The sequence below is a fragment of the Colobus angolensis genome, unplaced genomic scaffold (genome assembly GCF_000951035.1).
Source record: "Colobus angolensis palliatus isolate OR3802 unplaced genomic scaffold, Cang.pa_1.0 Scaffold55, whole genome shotgun sequence".
Taxonomy (NCBI): Eukaryota; Metazoa; Chordata; class Mammalia; order Primates; family Cercopithecidae; genus Colobus; species Colobus angolensis.
The window spans coordinates 770,919-778,546 of record NW_012119043.1 but is presented as its reverse complement, the minus strand read 5'-3'; the positions used below and the strand labels follow the sequence as shown (position 1 = coordinate 778,546).

The window sequence follows — 7,628 nt, the reverse complement described above, 5'->3', positions numbered from 1 at the left end:
TTTTTTTGAGACAGGGTTCGCCACTGTCATCCATGCTAGAGTGCAGCAGTGCAATCATGGCTCACTGCAGCCTCCACCTCCTGGGCTTGAGTGTGCCTCCCTCTTCAGCCCCCCTCAAGTAGCTGGGATTATAGGCGTGAGCCACTGTGTCTGACTTATAATGAGCATTTTGAGGAAGGAATCATGTAAGGGTGCTGCCCACCATTAAAAAACTAGAAACTACACATCAGTAGAAAGTTTCTGTATGTGTACGTACATATAAGCAAATCCCCTAAACTCTATGTGTTAATATGTGGTGTGGCTGAGTGCAGTGGCTCATGCCTGTAATCCCAGCTCTTAGAGAGGCAGAGGCGGGAGGATAGCTTTAGCTTAGGAGTTTGAGACCTGCCTGGGCAATATAGCGAGACCCTGTTCTCCACAAAAAGGAAAAAACAAAGACAAAAAATATGTTATGTATGTAAATACATCTAAAGAAGAATCACACTGTGCTACTGCTTTTTTATTCACTCGCTGCTGTATCAAAACCATTTGTCTATGTCAATAAAAATCTATATCATTGGCCAGGTGCGGTGGCTCATGCTTGTAATCCCAGCACTTTGGGAGGCCAAGGTGGGTGAAATCACCTGAGGTCAGGAGTTCGACACCAACCTGGCCAACATGGTGAAAACACCATCTCTACTAAAATACAAAAACTAGCCAGGCGTGGTGGCGGGTGCCTGTAATCCTTGTTACTCGGGAAGCTGAGGCAGGAGAATTGCTTGAACCTGGGAAGCAGAGGTCACAGTGAGCCGAGACTGCACCATTGCATTCCAACCTGGGCAATAAGAGCAAGACTCCATCTCAAAAAACAAAAACAAAAAAAACTATATCATTTTTTAGGGGCAGAATACAGTTACATTGTATAGATAATCACATGCATGTAACTAGTTCCATTTTCTTGAACATCAAGACAGTGGTGCATATAAATATCTTTGCCTGTGAATCTGTGTTCACACGTCCATTTACCTCTAGAATGAATACCCTGACGTGGAATTGAGTCAGTAAGAGAGTACAGGTAGAAAGGCTGTCCAGAAAAGTTGTACCGATCCACTATGCTGTGGCCCTGTGCTGTGGACGGAGTGTCAAGTGAGAAGTGGTTTGCCAGGAGGTTTGACTAAAATTCAGCATGATATAAATTGCACAGTAATTGTCATCATCATAGTTCCTAGAGGCCTTATTACTTTTAGGTTTAGAACCATTCTTCGAGTCTGACTGACTTTGCTTAAGAGCAACAGTGTCACTGGGCGCGGTGGCTCACACCTGTAATCCCAGCACTTTGGGAGGCCGAGGCTGGTGGATCACGAGGTCAGGAGATCGAGACCAACCCGGCTAACACAGTGAAACCCCATCTGTACTAAAAATAACAAAGAATTAGCTGGGCATGGTGGCAGGTGCCTGTAGTCCCAGCTACTCGGGAGGCTGAGGCAGGAGAATGGCGTGAACCCGGGAGGCGGAGCTTGCAGTAAATTGAGATTGCGCCACTGCACTCTAGCCTGGGTGACAGTGCGAGACTCCATCTAGAAAAAAAAAAGAAAGCAACAGTGTCTTCTTTTCTCTTGTGTACTTCCTCTCTCAGGCTTGTGTGGCAGGCTCTGAGTGGTGTGCCCTTCACCCATGGCCTCGCCAGTGCCTCATCACAACTCTTGATAAGGGGCTGCTCCTGCCGCCATATCACAGATGGAAAAAAAATCTGAGACTGGAGAGTCAGGTGGTAGGGCAGGGTGGTGGGCGTGGGGTCTGATGCCTGTGCCCCAGTTGGTGCAAGATTCTGCCCCTGCAGCTCTGCCTGTGACACAGGGCTCATGCTTCTGTTGGAGGGCACAGTGGTGTCTGGGGCCATGTGGTTGGGCTAATGTCTTTTTTGTCTTTTTTATTTTATTTATTTATTTATTTTGTTTTTTATGTTTATTTATCTTTTTTTTTTGGGATGGAGTCTCGCTCTGTTGCCCAGGCTGGAGTGCAGTGGTGCAATCTTGGCTCCCTGCAAGCTCCGACTCCTGGGGTCACGCCATTCTCCTGCCTCAGCCTACCGAGTAGCTGGGACTACAGGCGCCCGCCACCATGCCTGGCTAATTTTTTTTTTATTTTTAGTAAAGACAAGGCTTCACCATGCTAGCCGGGATGGTCTCAATCTCTTGACCTGTGATCTGCCTGCCTTGGCCTCCCAAAGTGCTAGGATTACAGATGTGAGCCACCGTGCCCAGCTATTTTTTATATTTTGAGACAGAGTCTCGGACTGTTGCCCAGGCTGGAGTACAATGGCATGATCTCGGCTCACTGCAACCTCCGCCTCCCGGGTTCAAGTAATTCTCCTGCCTCAGCCTCTCGAGTAGCTGGGATTATAGTTGCATGCCATCATGCCCAGCTAATTTTTGTATTTTTAGTACAGACAGAGTTTCACCATGTTGGCCAGCCTGGTCTCTAACTTCTGACCTTGTGATTGGCCCACCTCTGCCTCCTAAAGTGCCATAATTATAGGCATGAGCCACCGTGCCTGGCCGGGCTGGTGTCTTATCTCTGCTGAGACTCATCATGGTCGAGGAGGAGCATGCAGGGTTGGGTGGGAAGAGAGCCAGCAGATGGGAAAACCAGATCTGTTTTCTGGTCCTTTCTGTGACTTAAGTTGAGCTTGTTTTGAAGTGTTGAGAATTCCCAAGGTATTAGATACACCCATGTTCAAGTGTAAAAATAAATAAATGGTTCAGAGCCACCAGCGATGTTATCTGAGGGAGGGAATGTCTCTCGTCCTGCTTCCATCAGGACAATGGGAAATGGGCCATGTCCAGGATTTCCCAGGCCTGCCTTGCTAGAACTTGGCAGCTGAGGACAACAGTCCCAGAGAAGGGGATACATTGGCAACCTCCCTGAGTCTTGGGAGGGCTCAGCTTCACTAGAGACTGCTCTGCAACTGAGTGGACCTTTGTGGAGGGCCTCCTCCTCCCTCCTCCTCACCCAGTGTTGGGAATAGGGTTCCTCTGGTCAGCAGCTGAAAGGCCACAGAGAATCCTGCCCTGGTTCCTTATGGACTGGGGTGGCTGGAGTAGCCCCAGGTTTGGGTAGGGCATGGTGGAGAGGGGAGCGGAGAGGGTTTGGGGCCCAGGAGCAGTCTCACAACAGAGGCTCCCTTTTGAACACCTCCTCACTTGGAGCACTTCCTTTGTGTCCCTGTGCTGGGCACTTGCATCCAAACAGCGCATGCTCTATTGACGTTCACTGCACACCATCGTCCTCCTCAGCTCCTCCTTGAAATGAGCTGAGGTCATGCTGAAATGAACACTGGGGTTACAGACGAATGTGCCCTCCCTCCAAGGCAACCAGCCGCTCTTCTCTTGGGGCCTATTTTAACTACAGAAGCATCTGCTCCAGCCTTCCCGCCAGGGGGCATTTCCCATGCCTTGACTTCTGCACTGGCTGAGGCTGTGTCGTGTGACCTAAAGAAAGCCATGATCCTTTTGATCATGGATCCCTTGAAGAGAACTTGTGTTCCTTCAGGCTTAAGGAACTGTAGAGATATATTTTTGTGGTGGAGGGGGATGGAGTCTCACTCTGTCGCCCAGGCTAGAGTGCATTGGTGTGACGTAGCTCATTGTAGCCTAGAATCCCTGGGCTAGAACAGTCCTCCCACCTCAGCCTCCCAAGTAGCTGGCATCACAGGTTTCTATCACCATACCTAGCTTTTTTTTTTTTTTTAAGAGATGGGATCTTGCTATGTTGCCCAGGCTGGTCTTCAACTCCTAGCTTTAAGCAGTCCTCCCACCTTGGCCTCCAAAGTGCTAGGATTACAGGTGTGAGCCCCTGCATCTGTCTATGCTGTATATTTGTAATGACATTTGTTTTTCTTCCTTGTTAATACTTAACCTGAATTTAATATACCAATAATTAACCAAGAAAACAAGTTTTATTACTCATGTGGAAGATGTGGGAGGTGGTCAGTTTGTGCTGGTGTGGTGTCCCATGGCTGTCCTAGGCACTGGCCTCCATCCCAAGGCCCTCATGGTCAAGCACAACTACTGGAGCCATGGCAGCCATCTTCCAGGCAGCAGATGGGAGGAGGGCAGGAAGGATGAAGCGCCTGGCTACGGGCTAAGTTGGCTTGCCTTGAGTGCCTTCTTATGGTCTGGACACTTCTGCTTACAGCTCATCAGCCAGAGCATTGTCACTCTAAGAAAGCTTGGGGACCATCTTGGTTGATGGACTGCTGCCCTGAGTGGAAGTGGAGTTCTCTTTTCAAGAATCGGGGAGAGAGTGGATTTGGGTGCAGCTGACAGTCTCCAGTCTGTACTTCATTAGGAAGAACGTTGCTGCTCCAGATCTTGTTATTCTGCCTTCTTCCTTTGCAGTGTGATGTGGAGGAACACAGCATAGCCCTGTATGGGTGGTGGTATCTGCGTACTCATTCACGGAAGATGTCTCCAGCAATACAGCCTGGACATTTACATGTGGGGTTTTGTTCAGCCTCCCAAGAACCTCATTTTCCACATGGGAAAACAGGCTCAGAGAGGTTGTGGAATTTGTCCAGGGCTGGAGGCCATCAGGGGCGAGGCAGGGTCCCAGGGAGACTTGTGCTCTCCCAATATTGTATTGACAGTCAAGCAAAGAAGGCCACTGTCTTTGTTCCCAAGTGCTACAGTGCAACAAGGCTGAATGGTGCTGGAGGTCTCCTGGGGAAGCCTAAAGCCTGAGGAGAAGGGCCTGGGACACTGCTCAGCTGACCTTGTCATCCTTGTCCTGGAGATCTGGGGTATTTGAGCTCTGAAACAACCCCTGTGGCCGGGTTGCTGTGAGCGCCCCAGGCTGCCATCTGGCCACCCTCCGGGGCACAGCCCTCCTTCCTTAGGCCTTGTGTACTCACTGTTCCCTCTGATGTCCCCATCCCTCCCTTTGCCTGCTGGTCTCATTAACTCTTCCACCACCTCCTCCCAGGCTTGTTTGAAGAGATGCTGTTACAGCTCCAGAATGGTGATATTGCCGTCCTTCTACTATATCCTGGACTTTCTCGACACCACTGGTCACAGGTGTAATTGTGTTTGTGGTTTTTTGGTGAGGGGGTGATTATTTAATGCTCGTCCTCCTTACTTGACTGTAAGCTTCCGGAAGGCAGGGACTTGTCTTTTGTTTTTTGAGATGGAGTCTCGCTCTGTCACCCAGGCTGGAATGCAGTGGCGCAATCTCGGCTCACTACAACCTCCGCCTCCTGGGTTCAAGTGATTCTCCTGCCTCAGCCTCCCAAGTAGCTTGGACTACAGGCACCCACCAGCACGCCCAGCTAATTTTTGTGTTTTTAGTAGAAACGGGGTTTCACCATGTTGGGCAGGATGGTCTCGATCTCTTGACCTCATGATCCATCCACCTCGGCCTCCCAAAGCACTGGGCTTACAGGTGTGAGCCACTGCGCCCAGCCAGGGACATGTCTTTAATCCCCAGCCTGTATCTGGCACGGAGGATGTGCTGAGTAACTATCAGAAGGAATTCCAGAAAGAAGCACCATCCCCTGCCCTTCCCTCAGAGGGCCTCTGTTACATGGTCACCTCACAGACTGTGCTTCAGCCCAGCCCTGGGGTGCTTGGGAGAACAGGCGGAACAGCTATGTGGTACTGCTCAGGGAGTCAGCAGCCATCCCTTGCAAGTAACAAGTCCCCCCTTAAGGACCCACGCTGTATGGCCCCTTACAGCAGTTCAGGAAGTTTTTATATCTATGCCTCACTTAATTCTCACACCGCCCTCCCAGGTGGGTTTGAACTAATCTGTCTGTGTGTTAGATGGAGATGTCACAGGATGGAAAGGCCTGGTGTGGGCCAAGCCTTCCTGGAAGGGTCGCCTTTGGGCCTGCACCCTTGGTGGGGATTCTGTGCTCTCTTCCCGCTGTCTCGTCCCTGCTGGGTGCTGCCCCCTGGACTGAGAGCATCTTCCCTGAGGCCCACGTCAGCTCCTGCTTGCTTCTGGCTCGCTTCTTACTTCGGCCTTTTCCTCCAGACCTGGTTTGGGCCTTGCCATTCTGTTTTCAGACTGAAGGAGCACACAGAGTGTTTGTCTTTTACCTCTGCTCTGCCCCTCGTGGAGCAGTGGGCGCCTCCTTTGTTTAGCACATGGAAGCTGCAGGCGAGGCAGAAAACGGCCTTTCAGTTTTCCCAGCAGAGCAGAAAGCCCTGTTTCTGGCTGGGTGCCTGGGACCTGTCTCCTGGGGACAGAGGAGCCCCTCTGAGGCCAGCTGGCATCCTGATGCCATGGCTGCCACATGGGTAAGCACCTCCTGGGGATGCAGCGGCACGCCAGCCCAGCCCTGAGAAATGTGGCTGGGCAGCAGCTGCTGCAGAGCCTCTGCCACCAGGGTCTAGGGGTGGAGCATCCTTCCAGGGGCATTACCAACCTTGGGCACTCCCAGGCAGGCCCCTGGCATTTCCACAGCCCGCCAGGAGAGACGGCCCTTGGAGGGACTGCTAGTGTCTCTGCCTTCCCAAAGGATTGTCTTGGGTTCCCATGGAGCAGGTGGCCCAGCTGAGCTGTGCTGTGAGGGAATGCTGCTGAGCTGAGCTCTTAGGGCAGGGTTTTGATTGCAAGTCCCTCCAGAATCCTGTAGCAGCATTCCCTTATAGTCATATTAGTGAACGTGCACCAGGATCCCTCGTTGGGGATCAGAAGCCACCCCATGGCAGAGGCGTAAATACCTGTTGTTTTCTTCCCTGTTGGAAGTTGCCTAATAAAGCATAATAATAGCAGGTTCCGTTTATTTAGCGTCCTTGTGTGCTAGGCCCAGCGTTCCTGCTGCAGGCATTTCGCGCACACAGTCTGTCTTCAGCCTCACTCCCACCCTGAGAGGTAGGCATGCTCATCTGTTTACAGAGAAAGAAACCGAGGCTCAGCTCACTCAGCTGGAAAGTGGTGGGTCTGGGGGGTCTGGGTTTGAACTAACCTGATGCAGCGCCCCCTGCCCTTTTTATTTTTTAATATTGATGACGTCTTGCCATGTCGCCCAGGCTGGTTTTGAATTCCTGGGCTCAAGTAATCCTCCCGTCTCGGCCTCCCAGAGTGCTGGAATTACAGGCCTAAGCCACCATGCCTGGCCCAGAGCCCATGTTCTTGACTGCTTGCTTCATTTAAAGCCTTCCATGGGGTGGCAAGCACATCCCTGGGGTGGGGCCTTGCCAGAACAACAAACTCAGGGCCTCCGCAAGAGCGACTCCAAGATTTGCAGGCCACTCTTGATCCCTCTGGCTGTGAAGCCCTGTCCCAGCCCTGCACTTGGCTGATATCGCACCCCCTTAACTTATAGTGGGGGTTCCTCTAGCACAGCAGTTCTTGAAATGTGATCTGCAGTCGCCTGGAGGTTTCTGAGACCACTCGACCACTCGGGGGGCTGAGGATCAGAACTGTTTTAATAGTAACATGGCCATGATTTGTTACTGTGCCTCTTTGGTTGTGATGGCTTTCACATTGATGGTGTAGGAGTGCTGGGGAAAGAAGCAGTGGGCCTGCACAGACTCAAGACCGGCACCACACTGTACTGGTCTTGTTGTAACTGAGTCTTCACCACCACACACAGTACACACACACACACACACGCCAGTGTTGCATCAGACAAAGCAGTAAAA

At 51.3% G+C, this 7,628-nt stretch overlaps 1 protein-coding gene across 6 annotated transcripts in view; it reads left to right on the top strand.

Annotated features, from left to right (window-relative positions):
- CDIP1 (cell death-inducing p53 target 1) overlaps positions 1-7,628 on the top strand; it is a 29,226-nt gene that overhangs the window by 10,902 nt on the left and 10,696 nt on the right. The window lies entirely within an intron of this gene.